The sequence below is a fragment of the Budorcas taxicolor genome, chromosome 14 (genome assembly GCF_023091745.1).
Source record: "Budorcas taxicolor isolate Tak-1 chromosome 14, Takin1.1, whole genome shotgun sequence".
Lineage (NCBI taxonomy): Eukaryota > Metazoa > Chordata > Mammalia > Artiodactyla > Bovidae > Budorcas > Budorcas taxicolor.
Window position 1 is genome coordinate 89,553,922 of NC_068923.1, and position 21,090 is coordinate 89,575,011.

At 41.6% G+C, this 21,090-nt stretch overlaps 1 pseudogene; it reads left to right on the forward strand.

The window, feature by feature from the left end:
- Nucleotides 1–21,090, forward strand: part of LOC128059215 (solute carrier family 7 member 13-like) — a 58,116-nt pseudogene that overhangs the window by 33,061 nt on the left and 3,965 nt on the right.

The window sequence follows — 21,090 nt, forward strand, 5'->3', positions numbered from 1 at the left end:
TTTCATGCATTGGAGAAGGAAATGGCAACCCGCTCCAATGTTCTTGCCTGGAGAATCCCAGGGATGGGGGAGCCTGGTGGGCTGCCATCTATGGGGTCTCACAGAGTCGGACACGACTGAAGCGACTTAGCAGCAGCAGCAGTGGAAAGAATGTTTGTGAGCAACCAACCCCAGTGATGTCTCTGGATCTGCTCTGATTTCTGTCCTCTGCAAGGTCTGTGCTGCCCTTCCTTTGATTTTGTGAGCAACCCTTTAACACACTCTCCTAATTCATTTGGATTAGCCAGAGTCAGTTTCTTTAGCCTGAAAACTAAAGAATCTTAATCAAAGTGCCAATTATAAAAGCACTACAGGATGGCTAACGTGATTGGCAGGTCCTTTGTTCCGTGGGTTAGTCATTAGCTTCTTATAAACCCACAGGGTTAAGCTCTTGGAGCACACTGATCTAATAGCCTTCTAATAGATTAGATTTAAGAGAAACAAAAATGGTCAAATACACAATAATCTTTTCCACAGACATAATTTAAATCATTTTTTCCTTTTCAGGTGTTCTGTTCTCAAGTTTTTCATAAAAATATATTTTTCCCCTTCAAGAGGTTGACTTTTCACTTCACATTCAAAATGCTTCATCAAGTTGGTAAAGAATTTTGGCTTAAGTTGTTCCTAGAAATTAGGTCTCCTTTCCCTCAATGCCAATTAAAATGACATAGTCTGATGGAATGGAGTATCTGATGTTTCCATAGCAGCTGGCACTAAGCAGCTTTGCTTACTAATTAGTCTCATGGTACAGTCTGAAATTCCCTTTACCCAAAGACCAGAGGTTAGAAGATACGGCCTTTTTTGTACACATAACCTTATATGACAGGAAACCAAAAAAAGCAAAATTTATTCGGATGAAACAGAAAGGGGAAATGTGCTCAGCCAAAGTGTTAGACTCAAGCTGAGAGTTGGCAGAACACTGGTAAGAAAATAACCTCTCCTGATCTGTTATCGTACACATACTCAGTGGAATACTTAATAATCAGGCTTGTTTTGTAATGCAGTTTGGCAATTGGCATCTCTAGTACCCAAGGTCTTTAAATTTTGTTACAAGACATGATTTGACACTGCTTTAGAGGACATGTCGGTCTGCTGATTCAGCTCCACCATTTCCTGTCAACAAGAACACTAATATTATAAAAAACTCTTCTCACGTACTCAGTGGTTATTTAACAAAGCAATCTAGCTCTCAGGAAATAGAGAATAATCCATCAGGCCAAAGAGTTTACTGGGAATTCAGAGCTGCCTCACAATATCCAGGTACTCAAGTTTATCCTGAGTCCTATTTATGTATCTTTTGGACCCAGTTCTAAGTGGTATAAAAGTATGGTTTTATTGCTCTCCTTTGGTGGCCAGCAAATCAGATGTAATAGAAAGAAGCCAGAGAAAACTAATAAAAAATAACTTCTATTACACTGACAGAAGGGGCAAGAAAATTGCAGAAAAAGCAATCATAAAACTATAAAACATGTACTTGTCTGGAGTCATTTCAAAGACAGGCAAATGAGCTTATTCAGTTTAGTAGCCCTTGAGGCAACTCTGTGTTGTTATTATTTTTGGTCTTTTCTACCCCTCTTTATATTCTGAAGTTATAAGGAAAAATATTTTCTAACAGTAATAATTTTAGAATGGCAGCTATAAATTTAACTCCTGGACACAAGTATGTACTGTGCACTGAAAAAAAAAAAAAAAAGTAACACCCTCAAAGGGAGGGCTATGGAGAGGTCAGTTGCTTTGGTGGGTGCTGGTTTGGGGATGCACTGAGTCAGGTGAGAGCATCAGGGTACCGCAGGGCACACTGCAAATGCTGGCTGCTCTCTGGATGCCCTCACCCCTCCTGGTGTAGGAGGTGCCCTCTGTCCTTGAAAATTAGGCAAAGGCAGGACTCCAACTGTCCAAGTCCCCCAGGACCGCTGTTCATCTCAGACTTTGTGATCCCATAGACACTTTCTAAAAAAGAAGGCAAATTATTAAATTATAAATTATGAAGACAAAACAATGAAAACTGGAGAAGTGAGTGGTAGTAAGTAGAAAGGATCTCAAGCCACCAAGAAAAGTTTCCAACCAGAGGCTTCTGGTTAAGAAGATAGGGACATATTTATCCAACTTTCTATTAGAGTTGACTGTAAGACTCAGATGAGGCTTGGGGAGGGGAGGAGGCTGAAAAAAGAGGAGCAATGAGTCCCCCCCAAAATCACAGGAGATACGACCCAGGCTAAGCAGGACTGCAGCAGACCTGCAGTGAAGGACTTAGAGAGGGAAGGGCAAAGAGAGCTGGGAGCAGTAAGTAGAATTGTAGGACCAGAACATGAACTGCTCTAGGAGTTTGGGGAAGGGCAGCCATGGCCTGGAAATGGAAGAAATTATTGTGCAAAAGAGACCGTGCATTGTTGTACAGGTTTATATGGAAGGCGACAGTCCTCGTTAATCAGAATCAATTAATTAATCTGCAGCCAACCTGGGAATTCAGTAGAATTATTTTGTTCATATATCTATATTATATCAATATCCAGTAGCAAATTTTGATTCAATTTGAAAAGCACATATGATTTGAACTAATGGAGACACAAAAGCAATTAACAGATGGTCTTCACTTTCCAGATACTTTCAACCTAGTGACTGGAATAGCTGCTGCTGCTGCTGCTGCTGCTAAGTTGCATCAGTCATGTCCAACTCTTTGCGACCTCATAAATGGCAGCCCACCAGGCTCCCCCATCCCTGGGATTCACCAGACAAGAATACTGGAGTGGGTTGCCATTTCCTTCTCGAATGCATGAAAGTGAAAAGTGAAAGTGAAGTTGCTCAGTCATGTCCGACTCTCAGCGACCCCATGGGGGGATCCTCCATCCATGGGATTTTCCAGGCAAGAGTACTGGAGTGGGTTGCCATTGCCTTCCCCGACTGGAAGAGCAGCATGCACAAATTATTCAGATGCAAGTCTGTCCAAAGGAGGTATAACAGGACATTTATTGAGCTCCTACTTTGTGCCAGGCTGTGTACTAAGCATTTAAACATATGGCTTAATCTAAATTTTGTAGCAATCTTAAGAAGTAGTTGCAATTCTGTCCCTCATACAGATAGGGAAGTTCAATCTTTATATATGTACTTACTTTTGCTTGCACTGGCTCTTTGTTGCTGTGAGGCCTTCTCTAGTTGCAGTGAGCAGGGGCTGCTCCTTGTTGCAGTGTATGGGCTTCTCACTGTGGGAGCTTCTCTTGCTGTGGAGCACAGGCTCCAGGCTCGTGAACTTCAGCAGTTGCAGCAAGTGGGCTCAGTGGTTGTGGCTTGTGGGCTCCAGAGCATGGGCTCCGTGGTTGTGGTTCATCGGCTTTAGTTGCTCTGCAGCACGTGGAATCTTCCTAGATCAGGGGTCAAAACCATGTTCCCTACATTAGCAGGCAGATTCCTATCCATTGTACCACCAGAGAAGTCTCAGAGGCTCAAACTTAAAAGTTGAGTAATTTGCCTAAGGCTACAAAGTTCTGGAAACTGAGGAAAATAGATCCAAATTCCTGACTCACACTCATTTTCTCAAAGGCTTTCCTGCTCTAATCAGTTAATTCCTTAGGGTCTCAGTGTGTTTGTTTGATGCCTAACAAGACTGAGACATGTATTTATGAAGCCCTTATCTGCTAAAAGAGAGTAAAGGCCTTTGTTTTGAAAGTTGGAGCAATGATATTAAGAGGGAAGGACCTCCATGGAAGACAGGCTCCTCTCTGCTATCCTGAAGGGTGACTATGGAGGATGAGGTTAATCTTCAAAATCATTTCACATTTTGGTTTTTAACCCCCACTCCCTGCTACCAGAAAACTACTAGACCTCATCAATGATAATACATAGAAATCTGTTGCATTTCTATACACGAACAGTGAAAGATCAGATAGAGAAATTCAAGAAACAATTCCATTTACCACTGCATCAAAAAGAATAAAATACCTAGGGATAAATCTATTTAAGGAGACAAAAGACCTGCACTTTGAAAACTATAAGACCCCGATGAAAGAAATTGAAGAAGACACAAACAAATGGAAAGATACATGGTGTTCATGGATTGGAAAAATCAATATTATCAAAATGACTATCCAAGGCAACCTACATATTCAATGAAGAACTGGAACAAAAAACATTAAAACTTGTATGGAGACACAGAAGATCCCAAATAGCCAAAGCAATCTTTTGAGAAAGAGAAATGGAACTGGAAGAATCCCTGACCTCAGACTATACTACAAAGCTACAATAATCAAAACAGTGTGGTACTGGCACAAAAGGAGAAATAGAGACCAATGAAACAAAACAGAAAGCCCAGAAATAACCCCATGCACCTGTGGTCAATTAATGTCTGACAAAGTAGGAAAGGCTACATAATGTTGGAAAGAGTCTCTTCAGCAAATGGTACTGGGAAAACAGGACAGATATACATGGGGGAAAAAATGAAATTAGATCATTCTTTAACATCATACACAAAAATAAGCTCAGAATGGATTAAAGACCTATATGGGAGACTGGACAATTTAAAACTCCTAGAGGAAAACATAGGCACTCTCTGACATAAATTCACTCTCTCTGACATAAATTCAGCAATATCCTTTCTGACCCATCTCCCAGAATAATGGAAATAAAAACGAACAAATGAGACCTACTTAAACTCAAAAGCTTTTGCATAGCAAAGGAAATAATAAACAAAATGAAAAAACAACCCACCAGCTGGGAAAGAATATTTGCAAATGTGACTGATAAGGGATTAGAGACAGTCACTCAGTTGTATCTGACTCTGCGACCCCATGGACTATACAGTCCATGAAATTCTCAGGCCAGAATACTGGGGTGGGTAGCCTTTCCCTTGTCCAGGGGATCTTCCCAGCTCAGGTTCAAACCCAGGTCTCCTGCATTGCAGGTGGATTCTTTACCAGCTGAGCCACAAGGGAAGCCCAAGAATACCAGAGTGGGTAGCCTATCCCTTCTCCAGAGCATCTTCCCAACCCAGTTATCAAAGCTGGGTCCCCCGCAATGCAGGCAAATTCTTTACCAACTGAGCTATCAGGGAAGTCCTAAAAAGGGATTAGTCTCCAAAACAGACCAACAGCTCTTGAGGCTTAACATCAGCAAAGCAAACAAAACAATCAAAAAATGGGCGGAAGACCTAAATAGCCATTTCTCCAAAGAAGATGTACAGATGCCTAAGGGGCATGTGAAACTATATTCAACATCAGTAATTATTAGAGAAATGCAAATAAAAACAGTGAAATATCACCTCACATCAGTCAGAATGGCTATCATCAAAAACTTCACAAACAATAAATGCTGGAGAAAATGTGGAGAGAAGGGAACTGCCCTACACTGTTTGTGGGAATGTAAATTGGTACAGTCACTATGAAGAACAATGTGGAGGTTCCTTAGAAAACTAACCGTAGAGCTACTATATGACCCTGCAATCTCACTCTGGACATAGATCTAGAGAAAAACATGATCCAAACGGATATTGGCACCATAATGTTCTTACTGTTTATAATAGCCAAGACGTGGAAGCAACCTAATTATCCATTGACAGATGAATGGACAAAGAAGATATGGTACATAAATACAATGGGATATTATTCATCCATTAAAAAGAATGGAAAATGCCATTTGCAGCAAAACGGATGGACCTAGAGATTGTCATACTGAGTGAAATAAGTCAGACAGAGAAGGAGCAATATTGTATAACATCCATTATATGCAGAATCTAGAAGGAAATGATAAAAATGGACTTCTTTACAAAACAGAAAGAGACTCACAAACTTAGAGAATTTATGGTTTCTGGGGGAGAGGAATGGAGGGAAGTAATGTCAGGGAGTTTAGGACAGACGTGTACATACTGCTGTATTTCGAATGGACATTTCAAATTGACCAGGACTTGCTGTATAGCACAGGGAACTCTGCTCAATGTTATGTGGCAGCCTGGATGGGAGGGGAGTTTGGGGAAGAATGGATACATGCATATATATGGCTGAGTTCCTTTGCTGTCCACCTGAAACAATCATAACATTGTCAATTGGCTATACCCCAATAAAAATTAAAAAGTTTTAAAAAAAGAACACAGGAGGAGAGGATGAAAAGTAAGTACACTGGACTATCATAAAACTTTACCAGAAAAGTAAAAGAATGGTTTCTCAAAGGAGGTGATAATTGAGATAGACCTGGATCGATGGCTAAGACATTTAAAGGTTAAAAAAAAAAAAAGAAACTTCACAGTGTTCAAGTCAAGGAAACAGTATAAAAGCACACACAAAGAACACAGGTGGCTGAGTCTGGTTGGCAGACGGGCCCAGAGGAGGATGGGAAAGACACAGTAGTGTAGATGCATCTGACTGTTGGGTTCAGATCTTAGAGATGGAAGAGTTTGGATACTCTGACATAGACCCTGGGGTGCTAATGAAGGTTTCAGTGTGGAGATGACCTCAATGTGAATTCCAGGAAGGGGAAAAGGAAGGTAGAATAGCACTCAGGAGCATTCACGACTGTGTGCCTGTCAGGCTAGGAGCTCATAGTGCCTCTAAGAACCAGGGGGTACCAGTGAGACTCTGGGGGCAGGAAGGAAAGGTGACAAGAATTTGTAGGACAAATGAATGGAAGGCAAGGCAAGAGAAGGGGGATTTAGACATGGTAGGTGACATGGACTTTCAGTTCAGTTCAGTTCAGTTGCTCAGTCGTGTCCGACTCTTTGCAACCCCATGAATCACAGCATGCCAGGCCTCCCTGTCCATCACCAACTCCCGGAATTCACTCAGACTCACGTCCATCGAGTCAGTGATGCCATCCAGCCATCTCATCCTTGGTCGTCCCCTTTCTCATCCTTGGTCGTCCCCTTCTCCTCCTGCCCCCAATCCCTCCCAGCATCAGAGTCTTTTCCAATGAGTCAACTCTTTGCATGAAGTGGCCAAAGTACTGGAGTTTCAGCTTTAGCATCATTCCTTCCAAAGAAATACCAGGACATGGACTTTAGGCCACTCTTTCTGGACATAAATTATTGTTTACACTTGTAAAGCAATACCCTGGACTGAAGGTTGTATTAGCTTTCATTCAGGCTTACTAATTTTGGTCTGTTCTGTGGTATTTCGAATCAGGAACAGATGTGAGAAGGGAAATCAGCGGGGCTGAGGTGGGTGCTAGGTAATCTGAAAGGCAGTTCCTGAACTAACAGAGTTGGAAAAAGCCACAAAACCTCAAAAGTGAGGTGGTCAAAAAAGCCTGGAAAAGAACTCTTTTTCAGGATGGGTATGAGCAAGAGGCAGCGTCCCTGGTAGAAGGTCAGATCCAGCGGGTCTTAATCCAGGGGCTCTAGAACCAGTTTTAGAAAGAATGAAGGGATGGAGCCAAAGCAAAAACAATACCCAGTTGTGGGTGTGACTGGTGATAGAAGCAAGATCCGATGCTGTAAAGAGCAATATTGCGTAGGAACCTGGAATGTCAGGTCCATGAATCAAGGCAAAGTGGAAGTGGTCAAACAGGAGATGGCAAGAGTGAACATCGACATTCTAGGAATCAGTGAACTAAAATGGACTGGAATGGGTGAATTTAACTCAGATGACCATTATATCTACTACTGCGGGCAGGAATCCCTCAGAAGAAATGGAGTAGCCATCATGATCAACAAAAGAGTCCGAAATGCAGTACTTGGATGAAATCTCAAAAACGACAGAATGATCTCCGTTCATCTCCAAGGCAAACCATTCAATATCACAGTTATCCAAGTCTATGCCCCAACCAGTAACGCTGAAGACACTGAAGTTGAACGGTTTTATGAAGACCTACAAGATCTTTTAGAACTAACACCCAAAAAAAGATGTCCTTTTCATTATAGGGGACTGGAATGCAAAAGTAGGAAGTCAAGAAACACCTGGAGTAACAGGAAAATTTGGCCTTGGAATGCAGAATGAAGCAGGGCAAAGACTAATAGAGTTTTGCCAAGAAAATGCACTGGTCATAGCAAACACCCTCTTCCAACAACACAAAAGAAGACTCTACACATGGACATCACTAGATGGTCAACACCGAAATCAGATTGATTATATTCTTTGCAGTCAAAGTTGGGGAAGCTCTGTACAGTCAACAAAAACAAGACTGGGAGCTGACTGTGGCTCAGATTATGAACTCCTTATTGCCAAATTCAGACTTAAATTGAAGAAAGTAGGGAAAACTGCTAGACCATTCAGGTATGACCTAAATCAAATCCCTTATGATTATACAGTGGAAGTGAGAAATAGATTTAAGGGTCTAGATCTGATAGATAGAGTGCCTGATGAACTATGGACTGAGGTTCGTGACATTGTACAGGAGACAGGGATCAAGACCATTCCCATGGAAAAGAAATGCAAAAAAGCAAAATGGCTGTCTGGGAGGCCTTACAAATAGCTGTGAAAAGAAGAGAGGGGAAAAGCAAAGGAGAATAGGAAAGATATAAGCATCTGAATGCAGAATTCCAAAGAATAGCAAGAAGAGATAAGAAAGCCTTCTTCAGTGATCAATGCAAAGAAATAGAGGAAAAGAACAGAATGGGAAAGACTAGAGATCTCTTCAAGAGCATTAGAGATACCAAGGGAACATTTCATGCAAAGATGGGCTCGATAAAGGACAGAAATGGTATGGACATAACAGAAGCAGAAGATATTAAGAAGAGGTGGCAAGAATACACAGAAGAACTGTACAAAAAAGATCTTCAAGAGCCAGATAATCATGATGATGTGATCACTAATCTAGAGCCAGACATCTTGGAATGTGAAGTCAAGTGGGCCTTAGAAAGCATCACTACAAACAAAGCTAGTGGAGGTGATGGAATTCCAGTAGAGCTATTTCAAACCCTGAAAGATGATGCTGTGAAAGTGCTGCACTCAATATGCCAGCAAGTTTGGAAAACTCAGCAGTGGCCACAGGACTGGAAAAGGTCAGTTTTCATTCCAATTCCAAAGAAAGGCAATGCCAAAGAATGCTCAAACTACTGCACAATTGCACTCATCTCACATGCTAGTAAAGTCATGCTCAAAATTCTCCAAGCCAGGCTTCAGCAATACCTGAACCGTGAACTCCCTGATGTTCAAGCTGGTTTTAGAAAAGGCAGAGGAACCAGAGATCAAATTGCCAACATCTGCTGGATCATGGAAAAAGTAAGAGAGTTCCAGAAAAACATCTATTTCTGCTTTATTGACTATGCCAAAGCCTTTGACTGTGTGGATCACAATAAACTGTGGAAAATTCTGAAAGAGATGGGAATACCAGACCACCTGACCTGCCTCTTGAGAAATCTATATGCAGGTCAGGAAGCAACAGTTAGAACTGGACATGGAACAACAGACTGGTTCCAAATAGCAAAAGGAGTACATCAAGGCTGTATATTGTCACCCTGCTTATTTAACTTCTATGCAGAGTACATCATGAGAAATGCTGGACTGGAAGAAACACAAGCTGGAATCAAGATTTCTGGGAGAAATATCAATAACCTCAGATATGCAGATGACACCACCTTTATGGCAGAAAGTGAAGAGGAACTAAAAAGTCTCTTGATGAAAGTGAAAGAGGAGAGTGAAAAATTTGGCTTAAAGCTCAACATTCAGAAAATGAAGATCATGGCATCTGGTCCCATCACTTCATGGGAAATAGATGGGGAAACAGTGGAAACAGTGTCAGACTTTATTTTTGGGGGCTCCAAAATCACTGCAGATGGTGACTTCAGCCATGAAATTAAAAGACGCTTACTCCTTGGAAGGAAAGTTATGACCAACCTAGATAGTATATTCAAAAGCAGAGACATTACTTTGCTGACTAAGGTCTGTCTAGTCAAGGCTATGGTTTTTCCTGTGGTCATGTATGGATGTGAGAGTTGGACTGTGAAGAAGGCTGAGCGCCGAAGAATTGATGCTTCTGAACTGTGGTGTTGGAGAAGACTCTTGACAGTCCCTTGGACTGCAAGGGGATCCAACCAGTCCATTCTGAAGGAGATCGACCCTGGGATTTCTTTGGAAGGAATGATGCTAAAGCTGAAACTCCAGTAGTTTGGCCACCTCATGCGAAAAGTTGACTCATTGAAAAAGACTCTGATGCTGGAAGAGATTGGGGGCAGGAGGAGAAGGGGACGACCCAGAATGAGATGGCTGGATGGCAGCACGGACCCGATGGACATGAGTCTGAGTGAACTCCGGGAGATGGTGATGGACAGGGAGGCCTGGCGTGCTGCGATTCATGGGGTTGCAAAGAGTCGGACACAACTGAGCGACTGAACTGAACTGAACAGAACAAGTTTTGCCTTGGAACAGATGAATGGATTCCAGGACCATGGGGAATAGAAGAGATGAGCTGTCTGTTGGCTCCTTGCTCCTCGTTGTCCTGTGGGTCTCAGCCTTAATGTATCTCCTGCTGACCTCACCCCCTCCCTACCCTCCCACCCCTTCTGAAATCTGTGAGCAGAACAGCAGTGTTTCCTTTCGTTCAGTTCTCCCAAGCTAAGCATCCCTGTGGTCCCTGGCTGCCTTCTCACTCCCCATAATCAGTGGCTGTGAGACCCTGCAGATTCTGCCTCCTACGGATCTCAGGCCTCTGTGCCTACTTGTCCAAGCCAACTGCCGCTGTCATCACTGACGGGCTCCCATCTCCTTCCTGACTCACTGCAGCTGGCTCACGGCCAGCATCTATGCACTGGCCTCTCCTGCACTACGCCAGTCCTGTAAACAGATCTGAGCATGTCTCCTCTAATGTAAAAACATTAGCTGGCCTTTCAGTGGCCACAGGGTGAAGGCTGCACTGCTTGGCAGAGTCTGTAAAAGCCCTTGTCACCTGGTGTCAACCATTCCCTCTAGCTTCCCACAAACCATCCGTGCCATCCCACGCACACACACGTGTTCTGGTCTGCATCTCCACGCAGGGCCTTCTCTGCCTGGATTCTCTCTCCAATGCTGATCTGTTGCATAAGACTCAGCCTGAACATGGCCTCCTCCAGAAAATTCCCCCAATGCTCCAAAAATCATAGCACTGCATTTTGGTGGGTTCCTTTGTCAATTTACAGATTTCTTTAAAAAAAAAAAAAAGTATTGTTCTTAAAAAAATGCCAATGATATTTTTCACAGAACCAGAACAAATAATTTTAAAGCTTGTATGGAATGCAAAAGAACATGAATAGCCAAAACAATCTTGAGAGAAAAAGAATGGAGCTGGAGAAATCATGCTCCCTGACTTCAGACTATACTACAAGGATATAGTAATCAAAATGGTATGGTAATGACACAAAAACAGACACCTAGGTCAAAGGAGCAGAGCAGAGCGCCCAGAAATAAGCCCACACATGTACGGTTAATTAATCTGTGACAAAGGAGGCAAGACTATACGGTGGAGAAAAGACAACTCCTTCAATGAGTGGTACTGGGTTGGACAGCTACATATAAAAGAATTAAATTAAAACCTTGTCTAACACAAAGTACAAAAATAAAGTAAAAAGGGATTAAAGACTTGTAAGACAGAATACTATAAAACTCCTGGAGAAAAAAATACATAGAATACTTTTTGACAAAAATCATGACAATATTTTCTTGAATCCATCTCCTACAGTAATGGAAATAAAAGCAAAAATAAGCAATTGACCTAATTAAACTTAAAGCTTTTGCACAACAAAGAAAACCATCAACAAATCAAAAAGACAACCTAAGGGCTAGGAGAAAATATTTTCAAATGATGCTACTGACATGAGATTAGTCTCCAAAATATACAAATAGCTCATATTGCTTAATATAAAAAACCAAACAACACAATCAAAAATGGGGAGAAAATTCAAATAGACATTTCTTCAAAGAAGACATACAAATGGCCAAAAAGCACACTAAGAGGTGCTCAATGTTGCTAATTATCAAAATTACAAATCAAAATTACATGGAGGTATCACCTCACACTGGTCCGAATGGCCCTCATTAAAAAGTCTACAAGTAACAAATGCTGGAGAGGGTGTGGAGAAAAGGTACCCTCCTGCATTGTTGGTAGGAATGTAAACTGATACAGCTGCTATGAAGAACGGTATGAAGGTTCCTTAAAAAATGAAAAATAGAACTACCATATGATCCCCAAATCCTACTTCTTGGCATACATCTGGAGAAAACCATAATTCAAAAAGATACATGTACCCCAAAGTTCATTACAGTGCTGTTTACAATAGCTAAGACATGGAAGCAACTTAAATGTCCATCAACGAAGGAACAGATAAAGAAGACATGGTACACATATACTATGGAATATTACTCGGTCAGAGAGGTGAAATAATGTCATTTGCAGCAACACTGTTGGACCTAAAGATTATCGTGCTAAGTAAGTCAGACAAAGACAAATATCATATGATATCACTTATCATATGAAAAATGTTACATATCAATTTATTAATATTTACAAAACAGAAACAGACTCATAAAAAACTAACTTACGGTTATCAAAGGGGAAGATGTGGGGAGGGAAAAGTTAAGAATTTGGGATTAACACATACACACTGTTGTATATAAAATAGACAGCCAATAAGAACCTCACATATAGTAGAGAACTATACTTAATGTTTCGTACTAACCTATAAGGGAAAAGAACGTGAAAAGAAAAAAGATATATATATACTTACAATGGAATCACTGTACACCTAAAACTAACACAACATTGTAAATCAACTATAAAATCAACTATAAATCAACTATATTAATCAATAAAAAGCTGTTTGTTTTGACCAAAGAAACCCACTCCCACATAGTATCAAAGCAAATAATAGTCTTTGAGGTATCTCTGCCTTAAAATAGTTCTCCATAACTGTGAAGTAAGTTCTGGAGAAAGAACTTAAAACAGATGGTCAGAAAAGCAACAAGAATAATGATCAGAATGAGCAAAATACCTTCATGATGGCTACTTTCCTTTACCTAAGGTTGTATCTCATGTCTTAAGTTTCACTAAGTTCAAATATTAGGACTATTGAGCTGGTTTATTTGGGGAGTGTCTCCTTTGGAATGACTCATTTGAGACCCATTTGGCAGATCAGATTAATTGCTCAAGTACCTCGGAGGAGCAGATGTCAAGGAGGAAGCCCAGAGCTATTCCTCAGTGAGAGCCTTTTCAGCTCTCTCCTCACCTCGAACAAGAAGTTCAAGAGGACAGAGGCCTCATGTCTTCACGCAGCTTTTAGTCTGTCTTTGGGTGTGATTTACTTGTCTTACCTACACCTGGAGACAACCACTGTGGAAATGGCCAGCCTCCCTTGCCAAGGCTTACACACTTCAGTAGAGAAGACTGAAGCAGGTGCTTAAATGCCATCTTACCAGGAGACCATACTAAGAGTATGTAATAGATATGAAACCCCCAAAACAGTTATTTCCCCAAATCTCAGCCACTCCTTTAGTTGAAAGTAGCCTTCTCTGAGTGCCTTTCCGTTCCTGATGGAATGAATGGGGTGTGGTTTGGTGCCTGGTGAACAGAGAGACACTAGTATCAGTAACATCTGGACTTTGCAATTAACCTTCCATTCCTCCTGTGGTTATTTAAAATAATTTCCATTCCTTCCCTTTTTCTAAATATCATTCATCTTTTCCCCTCTTAATATTCCCATTAATTTTCATCACTGAAGCGGAATGTTCTGCACTTTTGCTTTTATCTGCATGCCTAGAACTCTTTGAAAGAGAGAGATAACATAATTAGTTGAATAAACGGTGCATGGCAGAGTAAACCATGTTTGATAATTCTTTTCAAATGCCGTATCAGTGAGGGAAATAACCAGTTTTTTACGTATTGTAGAGTCCTATGAGTTTCAAGTTAGATGTTAAAAGAGTTTGAGCAGGCAGGCACATTGGATTGAGAGTCATTACTCACTTTTATCTTGGTGTGCGGAGAACACCATGGAGCAATCTTGGTTCATTTACCTGTTCTTCGGGTTTGTCCTCTGTAGACACCTGTGTTTGTAGTTGATGGGAAATAGGCTCCACTTGGTTAAGCAGTTCTTGGCTGAGGTGCAGTTCTGTGATTGAATTGGCTTGGCTTCTGACTGTGGCTGCTGTGCCAACTCTGAGTGCAGACAAAGAACTGCAGTCTAGCTGTTCTCACTCCCAGCGAATGCTGCACTTGGGATGGATTCCGGGGCACTTTCCCCTCTTTGGTTACAAAGGTCAGGGGTGGGTGGTGATGTGAAACTTGCTCTGCATATGGGTTTATTTACTTGACAAATCCGTGTTGGATGCCTACTATGTGCTGAAGATCTCACTGTGGTCCAGAGGAGCCCCCTGGGACCCCATCTTTGAATGTGTTTGAATGTGTTTCTGTTTTCATGAACAGAGGAGGTGACATTCTATCAGACTCAGTTGTTTGGGCTTTAAAAAGTAATCTTCTTGGTCTTCCCTTGTGGCTCAGCTGGTAAAGAATCCACCTGCAAAGCAGGAGACCTGGGTTCAGTCCCTTGGTTGGGAGGATCCCCTGGAGGAGGGAAAGACTACCCACTCCAGTATTCTGGCCTGGGGAATTCTATGGATTTCATAGTCCGTGGGGTCGCAAAGAGTTGGACACAACTGAGTCATTCTCACTGGGCACTGAAAATATCTGTACTCCAAAGGAAATTTATGGGTCCCTGAGTTATATTTTGGCTTTTCTTTCTATTAAATTAACTAAACAAGGAGGACATTAGACTGGGATGGTCTTAAGACCTTAGCAGTCTTTGTAAGCAAACCAAAACTTAGACCTACAAATGTCTCTGCTACTTCAGTCATGTCCGACTCTGTGCGACCCCTTAGACAGCAGCCTACCAGGCTCCCCCGTTCCCTGGGATTCTCCAGGCAAGAACACTGGAGTGGGTTGCCATTTCCTCAAGGTTAGGAAATAAAAACCTGAGGACAATCCATTAATAAACAGTCAACTAAGCTTCCCCAAACAAGGCAGATGCTTAAGCTATAGCCATTCAAACAATTTCCTTGCTTGTCTTCAGCCTTTTCTCTGTAAATCTTTCCCCTTAGCTGCTGTCAGTGGAGCATGCCTCACTACTTCCAGAGTGGAGCTGCCCCAGTGGAAGCGATTTTGCTTAAATAAACTCTTAAAATTTTTAACATGCCTCAGTTCATCTTTTAGCAGTTCTTGATTTGAATCTATGTCTTTTGCAGGTGGAAGAATTTGTGCATTCATTCATTAAACAAATACCTATTAAATTCTGTCATATGCCAGGCTCTGTGCCAAATACTGAATATATTAATATAGTGATGATCAAAAAAATAAATTTCCTGCTCTCACAGACAATCGTTGGGTGGGGAAGGCCAAAATTACAAAACAGACAAACAAATCCATTATGGTTACAAATTGTGGTAAGATATAAAAGGTAAGGAACAGGATGCTTTGAGAGAGACAATATGAGGTACCTCTTTGAAACTGAAAAAAAGGCTTTGAGAAGCTGAATATATAGGAACATCTTGTACTGATGTTTTGCACAACTTCAAAGATATGAAAAGTGCCCATTGGAACTGGGCAACGTGACAAAATCATGTTAAAACCTGACGGAAAGGAGCCAGCCTTGGGAGAATCCAGTGGGAAAAAACTCTGTGTAGAGAGAGGAACATGATAGCCGTAAATGGGAACAAAATTTGGAGTCCTGAAAATACGAAAGAAGGCCAGTGAGCTTGGTAGTGGACAGAGGATGTCAGTGGAAAGGTAGCAAAGGCCTGACCTTTCTGGGCCTTGTAGATCATGGTAAAGTTCTGATTTTATTTCAAATGAAAGGGGAAATGATGGGAGAGCTTTTGTTGTTGCTTTAAAGGGTGATAAGGTCTTAGATTTTTAAAAGCTCTCTCAGTTGTAGTGGGGATGACAGTTAGGCAGTTAGAGGTTTATGGACCTAACCTACACAAAAGATGATGAAGTATTGGACTTACATGGTGAATTAAAGAAATATTTTTGTTAGCAGAATTGGAAGAATTTACTTACAGGTTGTATACTATGGGTAAGGGAGATTAAAGCGTCATGATATAACTTAGCTATTAACATTTTAAATTTAAATGTTAACAAACCAAAGTTTTGATAACTAGCATTCCAAATAATTTTACATTCAGTTCAGTTCAGTCGCTCAGTCATGTCCAACTCTTTGCGACTCCATGAACTGCAGCACGCCAGGCCTCCCTGTCCATCACCAACTCCTGGAGCTTGTTCAAACTCATGTCCAAAATTTGGCACTTAGTGCTGGATGAAATGGCAAAATTATTTTCAAAGTTATACTGCGCATGATATGGCCTGATACTCAGTAAGGGCTCAGGGTTTAAATGATTAAAATGATTCGATAAAATCGGTAGTGTTTCTACTATTCTAATAATTTATAAAAATAAATTCACAATTGTTTAAAAATGCTTCCTCAATTCTCAAATAGTAACAGAATGATAAAAATTATAACTGCAAAGACTTACATGAAATGCCTAGGCAGGTCAGTCACCGTCGAATCGGGAGCATCTGTTGCTGTTTGACTAGCAGAACACTTCCCACTAGGCTGGGCTGCTGCTTGTCACCTCTGCCACGACATGGGGAAGACAGATAATCATTAATGAAATCTTTGAAGCCCCAGATCCAGTTCCATGAGCTCTGCAAATTCCCAAAGACGTGAGGCGGTTTCCTTCTCATCATTTTATGAAGTTTGATAGGAATTCTGTCGTTTTTTCACAGGACATATTTGGAACAAACGGGAATCTTAGTCTTAACCTGGAGGCAATAACTTAGAGAGAAAATTAAAAATTTGTCTACCACCTCTAAGAAAGTAGAATCTATCTATCTATCTATCTAAGACAGAAGACACGGAACACTTGAGACCTAGTTTTGACTCCTAATCTTAGCTCTTCTGACTAGAGTTTCCCTATCTGGAAAACTAGGGCCCATTCTAGTTCTGAAATTCTACATACCCATTTTATGCCCATCTTTCAGTATCCAGCTTAAATTATCCATTTTATTTTATTTTTTTAGGCTAGATATAACAGATGCAGACATGTTTCTTAGATGGCTATACTGAATAAGCAACATTTAGCCTGATGTACTAAATTTGTCAGAGAAATCCAATTAAAAAAAATTGTCAGAGCAAGATATGGCCATTAGACAGATTTACTGTAGGAAGTTAATGGACCATACACATATGTCAGTGTGTTTTCAGAGCCATTGTGCTGATATTCATTTGTGCTGTCAGGCCTGCCTTCAGAGGCTGTGGAGAACACCAAGTTCTCTGGAGCATACAAACCAAATTGTGCTGCATATTTGCTTCAGGTAAGTTATTTCTTGAAGTTCACTATTCTCAGGGCTTCAATCCAGAGCTGATATTGAACAATCATTTTCTCTGCGGACTGCAGATATCTGCTTCATTTTCACACAAGCATCCCTTTTCTCCTTGCTGCTTTCCCATATTGTAAAACTGCTCCTGTCTTAAGTCAGCTGATGCTTTCCATGTGGTTCAGTACGGGCTGGCAGTGTGTCCAGCTGTTTTTAATTTACACATAATTTCTCCATGGTCTTGCCTGAAAATGGTCCCATCAGTGCACGATAGCACAGGCTACTTCCTGAACATAAGGATGTATGTTTTCTTCTAGAAAACACCAATTTAAATGTCCACCTGCTCCTCCTAGATTTATATATTTACTAAAGAGGTTCTGCATCTGTCCTGCCCACTCTTCACTATTCCGCTTGACTTATTTTAGTTGGCTTTAAGCAACAAAGGATGACTTTTATATAAATTAAAGAAGACAGAAATGATTCATTTCTAGGTGCCATGAGAAAATGTGAGGGCACAATGTTTGTCTCTTACACTGAAGGTGCTGCCTTAATAGTAATTTTTCCCATTTGATCATTCCATCTTGAAAATAGGCTACAGGAAATATCAGCTTGGCAGTTGTATTTATGTTTTTAAGACAATTAAAAGCGGTTTTAGGCTTCCAACAAAACTGAGAGAGAGTTCCAGAGATTTTCCATGCCCCATGCATGCAGAGTCTCCCCCATCATCGACATCCCTCGGCAGAACAGCACATTTTTCATCAAGGACGAACCTACATTAACACATCATAATCTCTCCAAGCCCACGGCTTACCTTAGCGTTCATGCTTGGCGTTATGCATTGCCTGGGTTTACACAAATGTATGATGACATGTGTCCATCAGCAGCATATCCTAGAGAGTCACTGACCTAAAAGTCCTCTGAGCTGGGCCTATTCATCTCTCCCTGCACCACCCCTGGCAAACACCAATCTTTTTACCGCCTTCATACTTTTGCTTTTTCCAGAATGTCATATAGTTGGTATCATCCAGTATGTTGTCCTTTTATATTGGCTTATATCACTTAATAATATGCATTTAAGATAGCCCATGGAGAAGGCAATGGCACCCCACTCCAGTATTCTTGCCTGGAAAATCCCATGGATGAAGGAGCCTGGTAGGCTGCAGTCCATGGGGTCGCCAAGAGTCGGACACGACTGAGTGACTTCACTTTCACTTTTCACTTTCATGCATTGGAGAAGGACATGGCAACCCACTCCGGTGTTCTTGCCTGGAGAATCCCAGGGATGGGGGAATCTGGTGGGCTGCTGTCTATGGGGGCGCACAGAGTCGGACACGACTGAAGTGACTTAGCAGCAGTAGCAGCATGGGGTCGCAAAGGGCTTCCCTCGTAGCTCAGTTGGTGAAGAATCTGCCTGCCATGCAGGAGACCTGGGGTTCGATTCCTGTGTCGGGAAGATCCCCTGGAGAAGGAAATGGCAACCCGCTCCAGTATTTCTGCCTGGAGAATCCCATGAACACAGGAGCCTGGCGGGCTACAGTCCACACGGGGTCACGAGAGTCGGACACGACTTAGTGACTAAACCACCACCATGGGGTCGCAAAGAGTTGGACACGACTGAGTGATGTTCACTTTCACTTTTCAAATTTCCTCCATGTCTTTTCATGGCTTAGTGTTGACTAACGCTCCTTCTGGATGTACCACTGTTTATCTGTTTACTACTGAAGGACATCTTGATTGCTTCCAAGTTTGGGCAGTTATGAATAAAGCTTCTACAAGCATCTGTGTATGGGTTTTTGTGTGGACATAAATTTCCAACTCCTTTGTCAAAATACTGAGCAGGGAGGTGATTGCTCGTTAGTTTTGTAAGAAACCACTAAACGGTCTTCCAGAGTGGCCATACCATCTTGCATCCCCACTAGCAATGAATTTTGCTTCAATCCCACCCTCCCCCAACCCCACCACCAGCATTTGGTGTGTGAATCCTGGGCTTTGGCCATTCTAATAGGTGTGTAGCAGTATCTCACTGTTGCTTTAATTTGCATTTCCCTTATGATCTATGATGTGCAGCATCTTCCCATATGCTTATTTGCCATTTATGCATCTTCCTTGGTGAAATTCCTCTTAAGGTCTTTTTTTAAACTGGGTTGTTTATTTTTTTAGTGTGGAGTTTTAAGAGTTCTTCGTATGTTTGGTGTAACAGTGCTTTATCAGATATGTCTTTGCCAATATTTAATCCTAGTCTATAGTTTGCCTTGTTATTCTCTTGATACTGGTTTTTGTAGATTTAAGTGAATGTGTAATGTCTGTTACTCTTAGGGAAGGTGTCCATCGTGTTCATCAGATTCTTTAAGGATTCAGTCAGTTCAGTCTCTCAGTCATGTCCGACTCTTTGCGACCCCATGAATCACAGCACGCCAGGCCTCCCTGTCCATCACCAACTCCCGGAGTTCACTCAAATTCATGTCCATCGAGTCAGTGATGCCATCCAGCCATCTCATCCTCTGTCGTCCCCTTCTCCTCCTGCCCCCAATCCCTCCCAGCATCAAAGTCTTCTCCAATGAGTCAACTCTTGGCATGAGGTGGCCAAAGTATTGGAGTTTCAGCTTTAGCATCAGTCCTTCCAATGAACACCCAGGACTGATCTCCTTTAGGATGGACTGGTTGGACCTCCTTGCAGTCCAAGTAACTTTCAGGAGTCTTCTCCAACACCACAGTTCAAAAGCATCAATTCTTCGGTGCTCAGCTTTCTTCACAGTCCAACTCTCACATCCATACATGACCACAGGAAAAACCATAGCCTTGACTAGACAGACCTTAGCTGGCAAACTAATGTCTCCGCTTTTCAATATGCTATCTAGGTTGGTCATAACTTTCCTTCCAAGGATAAGCGTCTTTTAATTTCCTGTCTGCAGTCACCATCTGTAGTGATTTTGGAGCCCCCCCCAAAAAGTCTGACACTCCCCATCTATTTCCCATGAAGTGATGGGACCAGATGCCATGATCTTTGTTTTCTGAATGTTGAGCTTTAAGCCAACTTTTTCACTCTCCTCTTCCACTTTCATCAAGAGGCTTTTTAGTTCCTCTTCACTTTCTGCCATAAAGGTGGTGTCATCTGCATATCAGAGGTTATTGATATTTCTCCCTCCAATCTTGATTCCAGCCTGTGCTTCTTCCAGCCCAGCATTTCTCATGATGTACTCTGCATAGAAGTTAAATAAGCAGGGTGACAATATACAGCCTTGACGTACTCCTTTTCCTATTTGGAACCAGTCTGTTGTTCCATGTCCAGTTCTAACTTATAATAATCTTAAAGGAGTATTTGAACTCAAATGCTTAGCGCCACGGTTAATGACTCATGTTAAAGCTAGTGGCTCAGGTACTCCTGGTATTTCACAGAATTACCTCTAGCACAGGAAACAGTTGAACTATGAGCTGATAATTCCCTATGATATGGTTTATGTTTATTTATTTGCATGTGTGGTTCTTGCATAACTTTCTTCCAGTCTTTCTGCTGAAAGCCTTTCGGGTTCTGAAAGATTTGTTCAATACACACCTCTCATCACAACACCAGGGTGAATCCTCGCACACAACCATGTGATCTAGACACCCGGAGCTAGAATTGATGGTCACCCAAGCTTCCATGTTTCCACATATCTTAAGAAATAGATTGAGTTAAAATATATCTAATCATGATCACTAAGGGGCTTCCCTGATAGCTCAAACAGTAAAGAATCAGTCTACAATGTAGGAGACCTGGGTTCAACTCCTGCGTTGGGAAGATTCCCTGGAGAAGGGCAT